The sequence below is a fragment of the Artemia sp. Qi Xiang Cuo genome, chromosome 9 (genome assembly GCF_049724085.1).
Source record: "Artemia sp. Qi Xiang Cuo chromosome 9, ASM4972408v1, whole genome shotgun sequence".
Taxonomy (NCBI): domain Eukaryota; kingdom Metazoa; phylum Arthropoda; class Branchiopoda; order Anostraca; family Artemiidae; genus Artemia; species Artemia sp. Qi Xiang Cuo.
Window position 1 is genome coordinate 35,317,290 of NC_142802.1, and position 11,560 is coordinate 35,328,849.

General features: G+C 34.8%; 1 pseudogene; it reads right to left on the reverse strand.

Annotated features, from left to right (window-relative positions):
- Positions 1 to 677: 677 nt before the first annotated feature.
- LOC148948601 (eukaryotic peptide chain release factor subunit 1 pseudogene) lies at positions 678 to 2,011 on the reverse strand (annotated as a pseudogene).
- Between the last annotated feature and the right edge of the window lie 9,549 nt (positions 2,012 to 11,560).

An 11,560-nucleotide genomic window follows, 5' to 3' on the forward strand; every position in this document is an offset into this window, starting at 1 on the left:
TTGTGCCTATGCACCATCTACTAAGAAAGAAACAATGGAGCTTTTTTTTAATTCACTGATTTTAGCACCAATTGCTGACGGAAACACATTATCTAGAGCTTTCTCTGTGAAAATTTAGCCACGAATTTAGGAATTTAAAAAACAAAACCTAATGGCTTTAAGTTTGAAAAGTGGAAATTGTAGAAACAATGATTCAGTATTTAATTTATTATCACCATTCAAATATTAAAATGCTCATTTTAAAAAGAAATTTCCTTACGGTATCCCAAAGCTGAAAACAAATTTTACCAATCTATGTAAAGAAAAAAGTAGTAATTTCGTTTCTTTTAAAAAACAAAACGGAAAAGAGAGTTTTCAAAGACTAATCCTAAGCTTTGATTTCACTATAACACATAAGTAATACAAGAGCTCCTCACGAGAATATTGAAAGCCACTAATTTTGCTGCACACATGGTTTTCACCAAAACCCCAAGTCACAAATCACCTGGAAGAGCATACAGCGTATGCATTCAAGGCTAACGGGGACGAACAAGGCATATGACCCTATTCTTTCTTACAGATACATCCTACACTTGAAAAATGAGAACAAGACATTCATAGAAGTTCATTAAGCTTTTATTAGTCCGTGTGGACCCTTCCTACGTCAAGTATCCCATGGAGGTCTCACTGTAATAGACTTAATAATCGTAGAAGTTAAGATCATCCATCCCATTCTCTAAGTCTTCTAATCCCTGTAGGTCCACTTTATAACACATTATTCCACCAATGCCTCCAAAGCCTCGAACAAACTGTGGCCCTCCTTGGCTTCTATCTGTAATTATTTCAAGGGTGGCACTAAGTGTTTTATAGTTGTTCGCTAACCATTCCAAGAGAGGCATTGAATCAACTATCTCTAAATCTCTGCCATTTTCTTTATCTGTGAAGTTGGATTTATCTTTTTCGTGTTCGCGCGTTAAAAAGACAATTCTTTCTTCCGTCTCTCCTTCTTCGGCCGCTTTTAAACGGAACCGCGTGATATCCAAGTTCTCCCAGCAAATAAGAATCTCAACAGATCCCATTTCCAATGCACGAAGCGTCTGACTTACTCCAAAACAATAGCGTCCACTGTCTAAGCTGATTTCATCGAAGTAACGACCGATCAATTTCTTTTCTTGAATGAACCTAACATTGGCTAAACAATCTGCAGCCAATTCAATGGCTTGATTAAACCCATTCTCTCCGCCGTATGAAATGTCAACTATCTTTACGATATTTGTCTGCAGCCTATTGTCGACATGTCAGACTAACTCAATTCAGTTTTGAAATCAGCACTGCCAGCAAGCACCAACCCAGCAACTTGCACTTTGTCATTGGCCATAAAGCATGTGACAGCCACTTCTGCTACTTTCCTTGTGTAATTGTTTCTCTTTTCCATACAAAGACGAGCAAAACGAAGAGCTGATTGACCACCACGACCATGCTTTTTTGGCAAATCTACTGTGAATTTATTAAGCACCTCTCGAATATTTCCGTGCAATGTTCAAAATAATGCTCCGTTACCATCCATAATGATGAATCCAAATTTACTATCGTCAGCAAGCAATGCAATGAGAGCTTCTGGGTGAAACTTATTGTCGCATAAATATAAAGACGTATTGATTGGCTTAAACGGCTCAAAGTCGATGTTCACTTTCTTTTCCTTTCCTTCATCAGTTACAATTGTGCCACAATAAATCACAAGGCCATTGGGTGGAACTTTATTGTATAGCTTAAGCCGTTGTTGCACAGATCTGATGGCATCTAAGACTGATAGCCTATTAACACGAGACCTGATGTTTGATGCAGTGCCATATTCATCATCTAACATTTTACGAACTAGTGAAATTTGATTTTTTGGTGGAATAATAAGTGATATTATGCTTGTACCATTCCCTCTAGCCATTTCGAGGCCTCTAATAAGCTTTTTGATCTTCCAAATTTCCACATTACGATCCGCAGCATTACAAACCACTTTTTCTGATCTTGTCTCCATTATGTTTATAACTGTTTACGCTAGCTATTAACTTTCTACACTGACGTGACTTGAGTCACGTCATGCAACATTAAACATACACATAATATGTAACATAACTACATTCAGATATAGATACAAACTGCATTAAATGATGTCTAATATAAACGCTGCAATATAAATATTTGGTACTGGTGCACTATACCGAACACAGCGGCTAAAGACTGTCCAAGGAATGCAGCACGGAGACCCGTGAAACGGATAATTGCAATCTCAATTTTCGCACAGCGTGGTTTCTCATTGAATTTACAATATTTATGCTGTTGTTTTTGGGGGTTTATGGGGGGGGGGGAAGGTACCTTCGTTAGGTTATGTATTTAATATATGCTATGTTTTCTTCCCCCCCCCCACCCCCCTAATGTGCAAATATATTATATATTTTATATATATTATATATTCATCCTATTTTATTTTATTTCATTAGCATTAACCAAACTTGACTTCTTCCGTGTGTTAGGTATAGTGCACCAGCACCAAATAATTTAGCTCAGTCATTTAATACAGACTTAACACCCCTCCCCCAGAAAGACATTATAGAGATGGAATTAAATCCGATTATTGGTGCAACAAATCTATAATTTATTTTAAAATGGTCCGTTTCTTTGTTCTTCTTGCTGATTGCAACATTATAAAGACGATAATGACTCTCAATAGCTGAAGAAAAAGCCATGAAACAAGAAACAGCAAAAATCAAATCGAATTACAACAAGGATAAGACCTTTGCTAGACCTCTTCTATCAGCTAAATCCAACGTTTGCTCATAATCTATAGAACTGAGGATAAAAGGTGTTGGATGACTTAGACGCTTGTCAATTGTTAATCTAAGCGTTTGGTCGAGGCACGCACACCACACTAAAACCAAACTATTCTTCTCTTAAAACCTTATCTACAGCATCTCAGATTCTAAAAATTATCATGATAATAACTAATTTTCTGCCGATAGAAACCGCATAATGCCTCTATAATTACCACACCCACTCTTATCACCTTTCTTATGGAGGGGTTTAATTAGTTTTCCTAGATTGCGAGGTACTTCCACTTTTTCAGAAATCATATTTATAATCTGCAGTAACTTTATTTCTAACCTCATAACAACTATATTTAAAATGCACATTTAAATGTAGTATCAGCACCTGGGGCCTTTTATTTTTTAAGCCTTCCAGTACACTTATTTTCTTACCTTCTAGTAACTGGGACTAATTCTTCCACACAAAATAAGGTACTGATACATTATATCTAAACCAGCTCTATACACGAAAGAAGTCAAGTTTGGTCAATGCTAATGAAATAAAATAGCATGAAAATATAATATTTAAGAAACAAATTTGGGCTATATATTTGCAAATTAGAAGGGCTGGGTAAAGCATAGCATATATTAAATACGTAACCTAACCTAGTTACCGCCCCCCCCCCCGTAACTCCAAAAAACGAACAGTTTAAATATTGTAAACGCATTGAGATATCACGCTTTGCAATCAATTTACTAGCAAATACCCGTTTGACGGGTTTCCATGTCTGGTTTCCTTGTAAAGTCTATAGCGCTGTATTAGATATAATGCACCAGTATCCAAAATAATTCTTCCTTTACATCCTAAGTGCCACAAACTTTTTCCTTCTATCATGGTTTAGCATCTTCTCAAAATGTTCTACCCATCTCTCTTTAACTCTTTCCTAATCATTAATTGCAACCAGGGTTACCAACTTTTTGGGTCACGAATATGTCCCCTGAGCATCCGAAAATATGTAGCCAAAATATGTCCATATTTCGTCTAAAATATGTCCACAATATTTCCATCTTCACATCTCAGAAACTAGAGGTTATTTTTCTTATCTCTTGGGGTATTGACCAAAAGACGCTTTGTAAAACTCTTTCAAAGCGGTCAATTAACATAACATATAATGAAAAAGAATCATTTAATACGAGCACAAAACTCATTAAAACGTGTAAACACTAAAAAATATCTTGTGGGGGATTAAGGCTAATCTTCTAACGAGAAATAATCTTGAAAGGTATGGTCAGCATTCTCTCTTCCTTTGCTAGCTTTTTGCCAATCGGAGTATTTCTTGCACATTTCAAAATGTATAATCCAGGATATATATATATATATATATATATATATATATATATATATATATATATATATATATATATATATATATATATATATATATATATATATATGATATATATATATATATATATATATATATATATATATTAAAGGAACAAACAAGTTTTTTTTCAATTGAAAGTAAGGAGCAACATTAAAAGTTAAAGCGAAATTGGGACAAAATTCAAACTTTAGCGTAAAAAACGTGGTGTTGAAGAGGGGGCAACCCTCTCCTAATTTCTGGAGTGGTTTTAATTTCTGAGTTTTTTTTTTAAATAGTGCCTGGAAATCTGGCTCCACCTACACGGAAAAATCCCTCATTTCCACGGGTATATCCTCTAGACAATTCAATCCTGGTGAAAATTTACCGGAGACAATTCCCCGAACATCTCCAAGCGTAAAATTGAGTCGGCAAAGAGAAAGCAACACGTAAGAAGAATTTTGTATAGGAATTTTGGGAAATTCCTCTGGTGTAAACTTTCCCCTGAAAAAATCACCCCCTGGTAACTTCCCTCCCCATGGTAAATTTTCCCCTTGGAAAATTTACCCAAGCAGAAAATTCTCCCCCCCCCCACCCGAAAAATGTATTCATACTTCTCAATAGCAAATGCTATACGTAAACAATGTGCAAATTTTATAACTTGGACCTTTCCCCACGGGCCGTGTTACATCTAAAGGCATAGTTATTCTGTCTTTCAACTACGCTGAGCGGAATGGCTATCTCAAAATTTTTATCGGACGATTTTGAGAAAAAAGGGGCGTGGGAGAAGGCATAGTTGTCATCCAATATTTTTGGTCACTTAAAAAGGGCACTAAAACTTTTAATTCCCGTTCGAATACGCCCTTTTTTGATATTCAAGGACCACTGGGTCGATACGGTCATTTTTTATTTAATTTTTGAACGTTTTTCAACTAAGGCAGGTTCGATTTTGGCTCACCGTGCATGAAAAATTGAAACACAATTTACATATTAATTTTGGGAGATTTATTCCGCATATGAAGGGTCGCCCCCTCCTCAATACCTTGCTCTTTACGCTAGAGCTATTAGCACTTTTAAGAAAGCCTTTTATTCTAATTAAACAGCTACTGTGTTTCAATTTTAGTAAACAGTCAAACTTTAGCGAAACAATAAGGTATTGAGGAGGGGACAACCCTTCATATATGGAATAATTTCTGTTCGTTTTTCAAATAGTGACGGTAAATCTGGCTCACCCTCTATGAAATATACCCCGCCCAGAACAATCCTCCGTGGAAATTTCATCCAACGTAAAGTGCACCCCCCCCCCGTCAAATCCCCTCCACAGTTCCTTCCTCGCCGAGAATCCCCCCCCTCTCTCTCTGTAAAATTGCTTATGGACGATTCACCCTGAAAAATTCTCCTTAGAATTTTTTCTTTTGAATAAGACTAACCTCTAATCAGTTTCTCGATCACTCCAGAAAAAACCCTTCCGTGGAAATTATTTCCCAGAAAACAAAACGCGCGGAAAAAAGCCCCCGGAACATTTCCATATAAAAAATTTGGCAAAGAGAATGTAAGGCAATTAAAAAGAATTTCGTATAGTAATCAGATTTATTGAAGTCAACTTTTCCAGCGTATATTGACAAAAAATTTATTTACTCTGATACTTACTTTTTGTCATTTTTATCCGACGTATCCGACAAAAGATGTTGATAAAGAATTTATTTACTCTGATAATTAAATTTTGCCATTTTTATCCGACGTATCCGACTAAAGATGTAGATAAAGAATTTATTTACTCTGATACTTAAATTTTGCCAATGAATAATTGCTGTTCGTTTTAAGTTTTAATGTCGCTTCTTACTTCGTTAAAAAAAAACTTATTTAATTTCATAAAGACGAAACTTTTGTCAACATATGAAGAACCGTGTATATTGCAATTGTATCTGTCTGGTTTATGTACAAAGTAACATAAGAGAAGAAAATTAACGAACAAGAAAGTAGTGAAGAATTATGGTATACAAAGTATATTTGGCAGGGATAGTCACTAGTGATAAATCACTAGAGGTGGCACCCTGATTGGATGATTTTCGGGGATTCGGGGAACCAAATTTTTTTTTCGGGGTGACACAGATTTTCAATGATATCACCCCGAAAATTCGGGGATAGTGCAAGCCCTGCTGTATTTCCAATCAGGAAAATCGAAATACATAACCATGCGAGAAAAGAAAAAGCTCCGACTTTGCGGTTGAGGCAATAAATAATTGCCGCAAAATTAATTCAGTCAGCCGAACGCCGCCACCTCTTTCGGTCAACAACCAAATGGTTGTTGCTTTCTATCTCCGATCTAGAAGACAGGGGTATCGCAACGGAGGGAGGCAGCACCCAAAACGAAACTAAGTAAAATTTAGACCCAAAGTCCAAAATGATACTGAATCCGAAAAAAAAACGAAAAAAAACAGCAGTTACCGCAGAATCTCAGAGTCCAAAATCCAGAATCTCAGAGTCCAAAATCCAATACCAGTTTCAAAATCTGGTAAAGAAGGTCATTAAATTCAGTAGCAAAGATTTGAAATCATATAAATTCTGCGACGGAAGTCTCGTAGTGATTTTTTTTTAGTTATCAAGCATGGTCAAAGCCGAATCAAAATCTAAAATCGTCCCGCAAATTTGATAACAGTTCAGAATTATTTTTGAATTTCGCAAAAAAATTTATCTTATTCATTTCTTTTTCTCTGAAATTCAAATTAAGTTTTTGAAACGGATATGATAAAGTGAAAATTTTTTACCTATTCATTTTCGTAGTTTCGCCAAATTAGCCCAATTTAAACTTAAAATCTATTTTTGACCTAAAATAAGTACTTCGCTTACAAAGTTTAGTGTTTTTCTATTGGTATTTTCCCGCCAAGTTGAGTGAGCAATGAAATAAAATGAACAAATTACGGCTTTCATCCGCATTTTAGAGCAAAAATAAGTTTTCATCTGCGTTTAAAGAAAAATAACGATCGGAGGTATTATCCCCCCAGTTTTCAATACACAATTGAATAAAAAAAGTTTTTTTTTTAATGAAAGTAAGGGGCGATACTAAAACTTAAAACAAAAAAATAAATTATTCTGTATATGAAAGGGGCTATCCCCTCCTCAACGCCCCGCTCTTTGCGCTTAAGTTTTTTATTGTTTTAAAAAGTAGAGTTGTGAGCTACTTGTGTACAGTGGTTCTAGGCAAATACCCCCCCCCCCCTGCGGGAAATACCTCCCTAAAAATATCCCTCCATGGAAAATAAGGCTTTTCAAATTTGAGAATTTTATTTGAGTTTTATCTTTTTAATTTCAATAGGGCAGGGGTTCCCAACCTATTTATACTCTAGAGCACATTCTAAAATATCGGCAATGTAACGGGCACCACCTATAATTAAACGACAAACTCCTTCCGTAAATTCACATTCCTATAATTTATTTCCTTTTACTCATCATTTATTAATATAAGATAAACCAAAATGTTTCAAATAATAAAATTCTTATTCAAAATATATGTGTTAAAGCTTTCTAATTTAGTTAATTATGAATTTAGTAAAAATATATTAAGACGCAAATACAAAGTTTAGAAATACCACTTTTTATTAAGATAAGGAATATATCCTGACAAGTTTCTGATTAACGGGAAATTAAGACGCAATGGCTTATCATTTAGTCTAAATTGTTTTAGTCGACTAATGAATTTGGTGTTAAAAGATAACGAACCAGGAAGGAAAAAAGATACCTTGGCTTATTTAGATGATGTAAGGAAAAGTTTGAAAAGGCAGGCTTAAAATTAAAACCAGAAAAGTTAAAAATAGTAGCACCAAAATTGGTTTTTCTTGGACATCTGATAAACCAGGGTACTATTTCACCAAATCCAGAAAAATTTACAGTCATAGCAAATTTACAGCCACCTAAAGATCAAAAATGCTGCAGATCAGTTTGTGGTTTGTTAAGCTATTTCAGACGATATATTAAAAATTATGCAACAATAGCGCAACCTTTAACAAACCTTTTGAAAAAATCAGGTAAATTCGAATGTCCAGCGGTCGCAAAACAAGTGCTAAATGAAATAAAAAGGCAATTATTACTGGCACCAACACTTAAACTACCAGATTTGTAACAGGACTTCTGTTTGCAAACAGAAGCTTCGGGGTTCGGTATAGGAGCCATATTATTATACATAAATTTGGAAGGAGAAGAATCAATAGTCCAATACGCCAGCAGGTCACTGTTGGAGGCAGAAAGAAAATACTTGACAGTTGAAAGGAAATGTTTAGCAGTTGTTGTTTCTACAGAATATTTTCGACAATTTTTACTTGAAAAAAAATTCATTTTACGCGTAGACCAAAAATCATCAATTTGGCTACATACGATGCAAAATACTTCAGCCCGGCTGAAACCGTGGATACTACGTTTGCAAGCATATTCATATACCCCAATATATATAAAGGGCTGTACAAACATTTTACCAGACTATTTGTCTTGAAATCCAGATACGGAAGGAAATTTGATTACAACCATCCAGAACGAACTGGAAGGGCTAGAAATACTATCTAATGAAAATATTACGAATCATCAAGATAAAGATGATTTTTGTTTAGCGATGAAATCCTTTTTATCAAAAGGAACGGAACTGCAGGAACACATTAAACGTATTTTAAATGGACTTGGATAATTTTTATCTGGACAAAATTAAAATTATTTTTATATTGTACCATAGACCATCACAAGAATATAGAAAAAAATGACTTTAGAATTGTATCCGCAATTCCAAATTCACTGGAAAGAGAAATTGTACAGAAGATACATGCAACGATTGGCTGTTACATGGGAGAAGCAAAAACTATGGGGAGGCTAAAAGAAAGTTTTTATTTTCCAAAAATGTAATCAAAAGTAAAAGCTTTCATACAAAGCTGCCAAGAGTGTGCCAAACAAAAGTCGCCACCAAAGAACCCTAGGGCTGAATTAGGTCTATTCCCCACCCCTTAATGGGTAGGAGAATTAATGTCAATAGACATTTGGGGAACATGAGGAAGTTTACCAGTTTCCAGGAAAGGAAACAGGTGTGTACTAACCGTAGTTGACCATTTTAACTCAAAATTATACGCTTTTCCAATTAAAGACGAAAAGACTAAAACCATTTCGAAAGTTTTGGTCAATTGCCAATTTTTGGAACACGGAATTTTTCCTAGAGTTTTACTTAGCGACAATGGGCCATGCTTAAGAGCCAAATTATTAGACGAAATTACAGAATATCTGGAGGTGAAACGATGGTTTACATCGTCTTATATGGCAGAAGCTAATGGAAAGGTTGAGCATAAATATAGGGAATTAACTTACATTCTGGGAATACATGCACGAGAGCAAAATGAAAATTGGGATGAACATTTACCATTTGTAGTCTTTGCAATAAATACGGCTTTTTCACGTTCCGTAAAAGAAACGCCATTTTTTTTGCAACATATAAGAGATCGTAGAATTTGTTTAGATGAAATACAAAATGATAGAATATATTACAACCTAGACCAATATAAGCAAGAAATGGTGATGCGAATAAAAAAAGGTATGGAACAAGTTAAAGACAATCTGGAAGATGCGAAAACAGAACAAAAAGAAAAATATGACCGAACAAGCAAAAATAAAACAAATTACTGTTTAGGAGACTTGGTTTACGTATACAGAACAAACCTGGAAGGGACAAAAAGTTAAAGCCGAAATGGGATGGGCCCTGCAGAATTGTAAAAATTCTACCAAATAGCTTAACATATGTTCTAAAGCATCAGTATAAGGAAAAGGAAGAAGTAGTACACCATAATAGAATAAAAAAGGGATATTTTTCAAAACCGTGGAAAATAGAGCCTATTCTTTCAGACGAAGAAATAAAAGAAACAATTTCACCAGTATATATCAGAAGACCATATGAATTTTATGACCTTTTTAATGACCCAAAAGGTTGGGAGGAGCGGAAGGACTATTAGGCTCAGTATTCGCTACAATAAGGCCGAAACAAACAAGAGAAAAGGGGAAATATTCGATACTCATCGGATGCTAGTGATGAAGAACATCAAACACAACATACGGGTTTAAAACGTGATAAACAAAAGGTAAAATCCACAGAGGAAGAAAAATTGTGAGGAACCAATGAATTATCTGATTTTCATACGTTAGACTTACATAAAGTCTTAACACAAGAATGTCTTTTTGAATAGACACCTTCTACAAGACATAAGCTAACAGACAATGACCCTGATAATTTGCCTGCAGAAACCAATATGACTAAAACATCGCCATCGTTAAGAAAACCCTCTAGAAAAAATAAACTATGGAGAAAAGTAAAGAAACCAGAAGGACAGCAACAAGTTCCTTCATCAGCAGCACAAGTAGCCAAGTCACTTATGAAAAAGGCCAAACATCAGGAGAAACAAAGATTAAAGATATTTGACCAGGCAACAAAACCGCGCTCGGATTCAGGGCCTTGTAAACCACACTATAGAGACCACGGAAAAACTTGCAAATATTACAAAGAAGAGAAACAAAGATTTGGAGTCCAAAATTCGGACCAGGAAACGGAGAAAGGCAGAACAAGCGTAGCCCCCAGCAGATTAATATTTGAATTCGACAATTATAACGAAAAAAAAATAAATAAAAACAAAACGAGTAAAATCCTCTAAAGAAATATTTATATTTTCCTTTTTTTAATCGGTATGTAAATAACATCAAAGTTTTCCTTCAAATATATATCGCCAGTAAAAATTATTACCGTCATGTTGAAAGAAAAATTCAAAATTTTAGCCTAAATACTTGTAAGTTCCCAGAAAAGAAATAAGCTCCGATCTGAAGTGACATCATAGCTTCCTGCAAAAATTTTGTTTCCGAGACGAGATAAAACTTCGCGAATGGTGTACTGACAAGACTTGTCAAAAAGAATTACATTCCATAAAAGAAAATAAGTAAGGCCGCGTAACTTATAAATAGGTGTAGTGAAACTAATTGAATTATACATATTTAGAATCAGCATTAAAAGGCGATTCTTTTGATATGTATATTGAAAAAAATATATTTTTGGGGGATAATCATAAAAAAACGAAGGAGGTTAGTCTACTGAAATAGGGTCATTGGAAGCTAGCAAATTTGGAGTGAACTCAATCACTGCTGGTCTCTCGTTATTAAGTAAATGCGAAGCATCTACTAACCTTTGACTCTCTGAGGTGACGCTTTCAGTCGAATTTGAAAAAAAAATGTTTTGAAGAAATTTAAAAATAATTATAATGGGAAAGGCAGCAAGAGTTTACGTTAAGTGCGCACTACATGTACAAGCTAGCTGTAATCTTGTTATAAATAGTAGAAGATATAATAAATTAAACACTTACCAATAAGGACGGTATATATAAACAAGAAGCCGTAGATAAAATGGGTCAC